General features: G+C 45.6%; 2 non-coding genes across 2 annotated transcripts; both read left to right on the forward strand.

The window, feature by feature from the left end:
* Positions 1-1235: 1235 nt before the first annotated feature.
* LOC125506835 (uncharacterized) lies at positions 1236-7203 on the forward strand. Its single transcript, XR_015604099.1, has 11 exons — positions 1236-3141; positions 3254-3361; positions 3461-3551; positions 4019-4137; positions 4261-4470; positions 4989-5258; positions 5374-5503; positions 5602-5739; positions 5891-6326; positions 6753-6833; positions 6940-7203. It is a non-coding gene; the product is annotated as an uncharacterized LOC125506835 (transcript).
* Positions 7204-8341: 1138 nt separating this feature from the next.
* TRNAV-UAC (transfer RNA valine (anticodon UAC)) lies at positions 8342-8415 on the forward strand. The gene has a single exon. It is a non-coding gene; the product is annotated as a tRNA-Val (tRNA).
* The last annotated feature ends 2902 nt before the right edge of the window (positions 8416-11317 follow it).

Consider the following 11317-nt stretch of genomic DNA (forward strand, 5'->3'; position numbering starts at 1 on the left):
TCGCTCCCCCGACTCCACCGCCTCCCCGGTGCCTGACTAGCTTTACTGATTTATGTAGGGGTTTGTTATGTTGTGCCCCAGCAAAACTCTATTATTTTTCCTTCTCGCATTTTGAATCTTGAACTCTTTGGATGCTGAATTTGTTGTCGGTGATGTTGCTTTATAATATTGTGTGCTCCTCCATCTCTGTTGGCTTTGGAACCAACACCCTGTTCTGGCTTGATCGTTGGTCGGGCCAACAACCATTCGCCGCGCGGTTCCAACTGCTTTTCAGCAATTGCACGACACCCAACATTTTGGTGGATGCCACCCTGGCCAACCTTGGCAACATTAGCTTTATACACACATTTGTCCCCCCGGAACGGGGCCAATGGGAGGATTTGCTTGAGTGTGTATCTCTACACTCACCCACCCTTGAACAAGACTCGGTTAGCTGGCAACTTTAACCGAATAGTTTGTTCTCTATAAAGCCATCGTGGCCACCCCAGGGCTGGAGGAACTAAATCTCCCGTGGGAGATAAAATTGCCTTTGAAGAAGATATTCCCATGGCAACTGGTCCGTAGCCACCTTCCTTCGGGAGTAGAGGATATCCCCTATGGCAACTGGACCCAGAGGACTCCAACCACATATTCTTCTCTTGCCCCGCGGCTTGATTCCTCTGGAGCTGTCTTCGGGAGGTTGTGGGTGGCAAATGGTTTCATGACAATCTCCCGGGTATATTTCGTGAGGTCCTTGATTTTCAACCAACCATGTGGCCCTCCCTTTGGGTGGTCGTGGGCATCCTTATCTGGATTCTATGGAACATTCGCAATAAGTTGTGATTGAACATGTGATTTCATTTCGTGTGAGTGACGCGATATACAAAATGCGTGGCTTCTTATAGCTATGGGGCCACTTAGTAAGCGGCGCTATCAGGACAACATCGACATGATCATCGTCGGGGTTCGTTCCACCGCCTCGCATCTCGGTCCCCCGACTCCACCGCCTCCCTGACTAGCTTTACTGATTTATGTAGGGGTTTGTTATGTTGTGCCCCAGCATGACTCTATTATTTTTCGTTCTCGCATTTTGAATCTTGAACTCTTTGAATACTGAATTTGTTGTCAGTGATGTTGCTTTATAATATAATAAAGATGACGAAAACCCTTTTTGGTCAATACAAATGGAGCATCCAGGTCCTTCGGGCCTTTCCCTGTTTTAGAAAAAAAAAAATGAGTTGGCCTAGCAAACTGCAGCGGCTCCCGCTTCGATCACCGGCACTCTTGCTGTTCCTGATGATCTGGTCTTCCAGGAGTCGTCAAGTCCACCACCCGTCTTCTTCCCGACGCTGAATATAAATACCTCCTCCTCCTCCTCCTCCCCGTGCACGCTTCACCAACTCAAAACCGCCGCCTCGTCAATCCCACATTCCACCTCCCCTCCCGTTTCCGCCCGCAACTCGCCTCCTCCACCCAAACCCTAGGCCTCAAGCCCAACGCCACGCTCCCCCCTCCCGCTCCCGCTCGCGCTCTGCGGCAATTCGGCGAACACCTCGCGCGCATCTCCCCGGGTTTCCACGCCAGCCGGGCAACTTCTCCGAGCGCCCCGGCGATGGCGAACCACGAGGCCGCGGAGGCCGCTTCCATCCGCAACGAGGCCCGGGAGATTTTAAACCTCCACTACGACGGCCAGCACGAGGCTGCGGTGGCCCGCGCCGTAGTGCTCGCCGCCGTGCACCCGGGCTCCGCGGTCGCTCTCAACCTCGCCGGCTTGATCCACCGCCACGCCTTCCTCGTGGCGCGGAACGACAGGGGCGTCCACAGCGACGACGAAGACGACGACGAGAACGCGTCCGCGCTGGAGAAGTACCACCGCCAGGCCGCCCTCGACGCCTTCTCCGCCGCTGCGCGGCTCGCCCCCAGCTGCGTCGTCACCAACGCCGACCACGCCGACGCGCTCGCCGACTGCCGTCGCTTCGAGGACGCGCAGAAGGAGTTTCTCCGCATGCTCGACACGGTCGCCAACAACGACCAAGCCGACCCGGCGCTGTACAACGTGGTGTACGACATGAGCGGGGACTCAAGCATGAAGGAGAGAAGGCGCGATGCCGTGAAGAGCGCCAGCATCTCGATGGAGCGCTTCGCGGAAAGAATCAACCACAGGATTCTGCCATTGGAGGCCGCCAAGTTGCTGGACGCCAGCAATCTCGGCGGGCCTGCCGCCGATGAAGCGCGAGACCGTGCAAGGCTTCTCGCCGAGACCTACCCCTACTCGCCGCGCGCCCAGATACTCCGCGCGTACATCGACTTGGCACCAGTCCGTGCCCTCGATCCGGCAATGGACAAGAAGCAGCTTCTGCGCCGCGCGCTCACCACCGTGTCTCAAGCGGCAGAAAACTTCGACCACTCGCTCATGGTTGCCTTGTTCCACGCCAAGCTCTTGTTCGTCCTGGATAACTTTGATGCTGCGGAGAGAGAGTGCCGCCGGGCACTTCGCATCGAGACGCCGAATGACCCCAAGTGGGATGACATACCTCCCATGGCTGCTCTTGGGGCAGATTCTGATGCCAGAGTATCTTATGTCAAGAAGCAGCTCCGTGTCTTGCTCAAGCAGATCATAGTTGTGGCTGCACTATACTGGTCCTCCATGAAGAATGCACCGCAGGGCCAACGCGTTGTATCAGTGACGGTTGATACGCTGCATGCGCACTATGATGGAATCGACAAGTCGGCAGCAAAGACCATTTCTGATGCAACGCGCTTTCTCAAGAATCAGGAGTCATGGAGTTCTTGGATTTGCCTCAATTCCCGTTGTGATGGCAAGAAGTTTCAGACACTAGTTCGCTCTGGCAACACATATGCAGCAAGCACCGAGATGAGCTCTGGGGGAAGCTGCAGTCACTTATAGATCCAGTATATTATGAGAATACATCACAGGATGATCACTCGTTGGTTGGGATAACTCTCAGCCGCCAGTCTGACACCTTCCTTTTACCAAGGGTGCAGGATATGTTTGAATCCTTGCTGCTTTCACCATCTGTTGGAATACAGGCAGAGCCCTTCACTGAAATGCGACAAAGGAAATGCAGAGAAGGATCTGAGATCCTTGGGAGCATCAGGGAGAAGCTGAGGATGTTGCCTAAAGATACACTTAGCACTAAGGTCTAGCACTTATACATATGGCATGGTTTCAATTTAGCATTCTTCCTTAGTTCACTGTTCTGCTTATAGTGATGTTTATCAGACTAATGATTGGCTTGCTTGTTGATTGCAGTTTCAGGAGTGCTGTTCTCGAATAGAGAAATTGTGGCTAAAGTTTCTTCAAGTTACTGTTGTGGACTATCGTGAAATCATTCTTCCCCTTGCAAGATCATACCAATGGGTCCGTTAACATCTGCCGTGATTAGTTTTTATAGTTATATATGCCCATATGTTCGCTCAACTGCCCATATTGTGTGCTAACTGATAACCATCTTTGCAGATAGAATTGAAGAAACGGATTCCTTTTTATCTAAATCATCCTGGTACCAGGCGTCTTGGATTTGCTGATGCCAATATTGATATTATATGCGGTAAAATTCCTGCTGCCCAATGAATTTGTATTACCTCATGTCACATTGACTTTTCCAGGAGCCTTTTGTTCTTCTGCTGTCGTAACAAATAATTTAGTTATATCTCAACGATCTAAACCTGGCATTGCCCTAGCCTGCTTGTTTTATGCCTCCTTGATTCAGAGGAATTTCTATGTAGTTTATTAGGATTTCCATCCTTACGAATTTTGAGTACTACTATATTAGAGGGTTTTTTACAGTGTAATATTCTATGAGAAGTTATCTGGTATGTAGGATTTGAATTCTTAGGATGTCCTCTTTTCCTATAGGCCACTTTGCACTCAGTTCCAAAGGAAAACTTCCATTCAGTCTAACCTCTTGGAAAATACTTTTTTGAATTAACAAATATGTTATTGCATGCTCTCAGTTTTACAATATAAAATATGCTATGTTATGTCACTAATACTTCTTACAATTTCATAATACAGGAATTTCTGGCCAATCTGTCAAGGAAATGGCAAGCACCTCCAGTTCTCAACAAAGCGTTACTGTTTCCAACAAGAACAATGCTGATAAAGAATTGTCTATCTTGAGTGTAATCATACAGGTAAGAGACACTCGCATCTGGTCATGTGATCTTTTAACAACCAGCCTATAATTTCCTATGTATGTCTTCCTGTCATTGGGCAATCTGAAAAACCAGCCTATAATTTCCTTTGTATGTGTGCAGTCATTGTGCAATCTGAGGCATTTCAGAGATAAACTTCTGATGGGGCCACTTGTATGGATACCGTCAGTTGATAATCCCTGCATTGCACAGCAATTTTATGAAATCTTCTCTTCTTGGGAGAAAAACGACCACCACTTAACCGATGTTGTACTGACTTACATGAAGACTCTTCTCTGCAGAGTTGCAGATTGCGGCACTTTTTATGAAAAGGTTAGACCTTAATCACCATTGCATATATTTGCAAGACCGTTTAAACAAAAATTAATTGAAATTAGATTACAACGTGAAAGCAGAGTATGTAATCCAGTTCGGTGCTGATGCTACCTTCAATTTATTTTATTTGCATGTGTTCATTTCTTATTTTGTGGTCATTTTGGAGGTCTGCAACTGTTTTGAACAAAACATAGATGCGGTATCTTACACTCCAGAGGGAAACAGTCCTAGTTCATACCAGAATTAATTGTTTTTTCTTGTTATTTACTGTATATTTATGCATGCTGAATATTTATACCAAGTATATGCACTAAAGTAGTGATCTAAACGCTCTATTATTTCTTTAGGGAGGGAGTATGTTGTTATTGTAAGCTCTGTTGTGTTTTGCATCGCTGTTGTGTTTCTTTTATGTTGTGTGTAAAGTATTGACCTAAAAACAACTGCATTCTGCGTCTGTCCTATATGATCATGCACGCAATTAGTAATCCTGAATTCCTGGTGAATCAATTCCGCAGGTTGGGAAAACTTTTGCTTCTGAGATTGTGGCCACAATTCTCATTGAATTGCATATGTCAGAAACTTGTTCGCGTTTTAGAGAAAACAAGGAGACCGAGAGACATGTAGTGAACCGAATCACGTGCGGAGATTGCATATGCCCAACACATTATCTTTTTGGGATCAAATTCGATGCTCAAATCAGCTGTAGCTGTGGGAAGTCTTCCGGTGAATACCTGTATACCACACTTTTCCATAAACTTGATGCCGGTTCACCTCAAACAGCAAAGGTATGCTGTATGCAATAGTTTTCTGCCTAGCCAACATTGTATAGGTGGATATTGACGCAAGAGCATTCTAGAAAGTAGGAAATATTGACTAGAGGTTTTAATTGTCCTTGTACAGATCAAGTCCTTTGCAGAGCTTCCGGTTCTATTGGATGAACAGTTCCGCGAGGACAACAAATGCGACCATTGTGGAAGTCTGCAGAATATTGATCTTTTTCTTTCAAACACACCACACTTCTTTACAATAGGTAACGCTAATTGTCTCAAATTATAAGTTGGCTTTTATTTTATTCATACATCATAGCTTGCAGTAGTTTACACCAACAAATATTCATCATGTTGGCAGTTTTGAACTGGCTGGGTGGCAGTGAAAGCCAGGACACACTATCTGAAGTTCTGGCTAGCATCACGTCTCCCCTTGACACTGAGTTCTTTTGCAGAAGTGCTCATTCTGCAGCTATGTATGCTGTCACATCCATGGTACGTGCACAGCAAACTATTCTATTTTCCTAAATTGAATTGTTAATGGAACTGAACAAATACTTTTATCATTTAATTCTCATGTTAAGGTAATCCTGAAATGAGAAAAAGCAATGAGCTATCTGTATTGGTTGACGTTCATGACCTTTTGTAAGTTGTGTTGCTAATTATTTACTGTTCCTTGACTGTTACTGGAGGCCAAGTTGGTATTGTTCTAAGACTGAAGCAAGGTTCTTATTTTTGTGGAACAAAATGGATCATGGTTAAATGGCGTTGTCACCTGGTTCAAATTGCCTAGGTTACATTGACAAGGCATTTTGCTGCTATTTCTAAAGAAGTGGATAGAAGGTTTAAACTATGATACATCATATCTGAGTTGGTTCGTACTTGGAATTGGAGAGATATTTGCAAGTTTTCGAATGGTCCTATCTGTGGCATATTTTTTCCTGCCTACTTCTCTTATATCAAGATATTTAGAAGACTCGACAGAAGAATTTCAGCAAGAATCAATAGCTTGTGTGATCCTTACGTCGCTGAGTTCTTTTTATAAACGTTCCATTGATTGAACGGTTGAAGAAGTATCATATGTAGGTAAACTGGTTAGACCTTTTAAAGTCTGCTGCTCTCAGAAGTATATTTTGCATTATTTTCCTTCCCTTTATAGCGAATAGGAAATGGCCTCATCAAATCACATGGAGTGGTTGCAGAACATCTGCTGGAGTAACCTTTTATCTGCACACTTCTCTCTCTCTCTCTCTCTCTCTCTCTCTCTCTCTCTCTCCCTCTCTCTCTGTCTCTCCCTCCCTCTCTCTCTCTCTCTCTCTGTGTGTGTGTGTGTGTGTGTGTGTGTGTTTACTCTTCTGTTGCTTTGAGTATTAGTACAGGCCTATTGCAAGGTTGGTTTAGTGCTCTGGTTACTTAATTTGCCTGCTTACATATGCAAGCATAGTCACTCCTTGCAAATGCAGTGCAATTGAGCATCCATCTTATGCTAGCTTGCAATCCAAACTCTTGCAGATCTGCTATGCTGACGACCGCTATGTCTGCTTTGCTCGCGGCGAGGACAAGTGGGTCATATATGGCTTCGAGACTGTCGAGGTAAGTTACTCGTGACTCCTGGGTGTTGATCAAGGCCCTGTATTCTTTCTTGTAGCCATTTTATTCTTAACTTGCTGATTTGTTGGTGTGAACTTCCTGCATGCAGAGAGAAGATAGTTGGGAGCATTTGCTAGAACGCTTCAAGGACTGCAAGCTCCAGCCTGAAGTTCTATTTTTCGAGGTTATCAAGTAGACTGTTGTATAGCTCATTTGCAGAATGCAAACCTCTGTCTGACGATCAGAGCCAACTCTGGGCCCAGTTTTTTTGTTTCATTGCCACTATTTTGATGCTGTTTGGCTTGGTCACACTCTGACATCGAATACAGATAAATTCTTCAGAGATGGTATAAATTGTTCTGTGTGTTCTTAACTCGAAAGAAGGGCTTTATGATATTCGTCTGTGGAAGTTGGAACTGATGAGCAGGGGCGGAGCCAGGATTGGGCAAAGCCCAGGGCCCCAGGCTGCTACAGTGCTGCTACAATGTTGATACAATGCACAATATGCTCCACTGAACGAAGTTTCCCGCCCCCCCCCCCCGCCTGGGTCCTGGATCCGCCACTGCTGCTGAGAAGTGACTTTGATGCATCACCATCAGGAATCCGTTGAAGGCTGTTTTTATTTCCTTTCTCTGTTTTTTTCTTTGTTACGGTAGGCTCTAGGCTTTCGTTGTCTGCTTATGGCCCTTTGGCCTTTGTTGTTTGTATTTGGCGTCGTCTTGACCTTTTTCTCTCTAATACAAGGTGATGCTCATTTGGATGTGTGTTTGAGAAGAAGAAAATTTGTTTTGGTTTTGTTTTTGAAAATGTTGACCCTTTTCACACATATGAGCATTGGACTACGCACTGCAATTGATGCTATTATAATCTTGTTAGCGTTAGAAGTTGAACTTAAAAGATAGTTTCGAGAAAGGGGGGTGCAACCGAAACAGGGGAACCCTGATCACCACCGCTGGTTCAGACGTCCTTCCACGCGCACAGAAGCTCTGTCGTTCTGGCGCTGGCCAAAGAGAACAAAAACCTTCTCTGCTGGCAATGTCAAAGCCCAACGCTCTTGTGTGAGGCTACTGACGGGACAGCCTCCAAAGGCGTGAGTGTTTCCATCCTCGGGGTTTAACTGTCCGCAGCCGTTGTTCAGGTTCAGATGCCACGGAAACGGGCGCAATCCCGCACGGCAACCATTATGAGCCGTTGTGGCTTTTCCATGATCCATCCAAAAGTGACCAGCATCCGCAGAGGGTGGTAATCAAACGATGGGATTTGGTGAATGGAGCCCGGAACAAATCTCGCCAACCTCCCACCTGCAGTCCTGCACGCTGTTAGCACCAATCTTGACAAAGATTGTCAATTAGTATGACACGTACGGCATGTGTACGTTGTTTGCATTCCACTAGGAGTGGGGAACTCTTTCTCTCGTACTGAAACATGCGGTTGCAGGAGGATGGAAATGGTTAGCCTAAACAATGTTTAGTCTTCGGTGTTAATCAGGTGGGTTAAGTATTTGTCAACATGGTGTTGTGGCGTAGTCGGTTATCACGTTAGTCTTACACACTAAAGGTCCCCAGTTCGAGCCTGGGCAGCACCAAAATATTCTCATTATTTTGGGAAATTTTGTTCACACCTTCAGGAACTTCCGTATTTGTGAGCTTCTCTGTAAATGTGGAGTGTTTGTGCCTCTAAACTCTCACAGTTAGCTAAAATCTTCAGCCTTTTTGGCAACTTAGATTAGATGCCTCAAGTGTTTGATGTTGTGTTCTTTCCGCAGAGCAAGGTGATTCCTGAAATTAGTGTCAGCCATGCTTTCTTGGCTCAAAGCCCAACTAAAATTCAAAAATTCTCTTGGTCCATTTATGCACCTCGGAAGAGGAGAGAGAGTTGCAACTCTTTATAAGATGAGCTCTTCTACCACTTGTATGAGCATGAGAAGAGGAGACCTACTCGCTCGCCACGCCACGCCTCGCCTCGCCGCCAAGTAAGTCTTCTCCATGCCTTCTTTTGGCGTGCACCGGGAGAGGAGCGATCAGGTTTTTGGGGAGCGCACTCGCGACGACTTCGCGAACGACGACTTTTTCCCCGACCTCGGCAACCTCATCCTCGACGATATGGGCGACAACGTCAACGCCGGCGGTGCTGCTCCCGCTGCACCGTATGTGATTCTATCCTTCCTGTTCGAGATCGTGATATAATTCACGTTTCTAGTATGTGCCCTAGATGTGATCTGTTCATCTACTATGCTAGTTCGCATGATTAGTTTAATCTCTGCTACTGTAGTCATGATTTATCTTCTGTTTGTTCGGATTAAATCTCGTAGTAATTTTCTCATATTTCCAACAATTCAAAAACCTGATTATAGGCAATTTACTTCGAGTGGTTTTGTTACGTATCTGAAGCCGCCTGCCTTTAAGGGGGCGCAATATAAGATGTCGCACGAGAGCAGTCTGCTGGTTTCAGACCATGGGCTGCTATGACGCCACCAAGGGCAAGCCTGAGGGCGATCTTAATCCGGCACAACTGGAAGCTTTTGAGAAGATCGATACTTTCTTTAAAGGCGCTCTTCTGAGTGTTCTAGATGATTCCATTGTGGATTCATATATGTCGTTTGAAAACGGCAGGAACATGTGCGCTGCGCTCGAGGCCAAGTTTGGTGCCTCGGACGCCGGCAGCGATTTGTATGTCATGGAACAATTTTATGACTATAAGATGACTGATGAGCGCTCTGTTGTACAGCAGGCTCATGAGATACAATCGCTCGCAAAAGAACTTGAGTACTTCAAGTGTGTGTTGCCGGACAAATTTGTTGCCGGAGGCATCATTGTCAAGCTTCCACCTTCATGGAACAATTTTGCTACTTCCCTGAAACACAAGAGACAGGAGTTTTCCGTTGCGGATCTCATTGATACTCTTGATGTTGAAGAGAAGGCGAGAGCAAAGGACACACGTGCTCGAGTTGCTGAGGGAGCTTCTAGTGCCCACATGGTACAGAAGAAGAACTTCCAGCCCAACAAGTTCAAAAACAACAAGAACAAAACTCAGGGCAAAGGCAAGTTTGATACAAAGAACAAGCCATCACATTCTACCAACTTCAAGAAGAATTCTCATAAGAAGGGGAAGGGACTTTGCCATGTCTGCGACGATCCTAATCACTGGGCTCCGAAGTGTCCTAACCGCTTTGAGGAGCGCAAACATGAGAAGAGCGGCAAGTCCGCTAATGTTGTCATCGGTGATACTGATATGAAGGATTCTGGGTACGGTATTCTTCCTACCATCCTTTCAGTATTTCAATCTCCTGATTGATTAATTGACACCGGTGCCAATGTACATGTTTGTGCTGATGCCTCCATGTTTTCTTCTTATCAGGTCACAAGGACTTCTCCCGTGCTGATGGGGAACGGGTCACATGCCATCGTTCAAGGTGTTGGTACGGTCGATCTGAAGTTTACTTCGGGGAAGACCGTGCGTCTGAAGAACGTTCATAATGTGCCGTCTATCAATAAAAATCTCGTTAGCAGTTCCCGTTTATGTCGAGATGGTTTTAAGTTGTTTTTCCAATCCAATAAAGTTGTAATTTCTAAGTATGGATAATTTGTTGGAAAAGGCTATGAGAGCGGAGGCTTGTTTCGCCTGTCTTTGTCAGATATTTGCTCTAAAGTTATTAATAATGTTTGCCACAATAATGAGTGTGATATTTGGCATTCACGACTTTGTCACATTAACTTTGGTTGCATGACGTGGCTAGCCAATATGAATTTAATTCTGAAAATCTCTACTGCAAAGGCTCCAAGTGCCAAGTATGTGTGCAAGCTAAGCAACCTCGCAAGTCCCATAAGACTGCAGAGGCAAGAGACTTGGCGCCACTAGAGCTTATACATTCTGATCTTTGTGAGATGAATGGCGTGTTGACAAAAGATGGAAAGAGATATTTCATGACATATTGATAACTCCACTAGATATTGTTACGTGTATCTTCTGAAATCAAAAGATGAGGCTTTAACTTTCTTCAAAAACTATAAAGCTGAAGCAGAGAACCAACTTGATCAGAAAATTAAATGGCTTCGGTCCGATCGTGGTGGAGAGTATTTTTCCAATGAATTTGATTTGTTTTGTGCAGAACATGGTATAATCCATGAGAGGACGCCTCCCTACTCACCCCAGTCAAATGGGGTAGCCGAAAGAAAGAACTGAACTCTAACTGATATGGTTAACACCATGTTAGACACTTCGGGTCTATCCAAGGAATGGTGGGGGGGGGGGTGCTAATGACTGCGTGTCATGTCCTAAACCGAGTTCCCACAAAGCATAAGACCATGACTCCATTTCAGGAATGGGAAAAGAAAAGATTGAAACTCTCTTACCTACGTACTTGGGGTTGTTTGGCGAAAGTCAATATACCAATTCCCAAGAAGCGCAAGCTTGGACCAAAAACCGTGGATTGTGTTCTTCTGGGTTATGATTTTCATAACATCGGCTATAGATTTTTGATAATAAAA

This window comes from Triticum urartu, chromosome 5A (genome assembly GCF_056163025.1).
Source record: "Triticum urartu cultivar PI428250 chromosome 5A, HENAU_Tu73, whole genome shotgun sequence".
Lineage (NCBI taxonomy): Eukaryota > Viridiplantae > Streptophyta > Magnoliopsida > Poales > Poaceae > Triticum > Triticum urartu.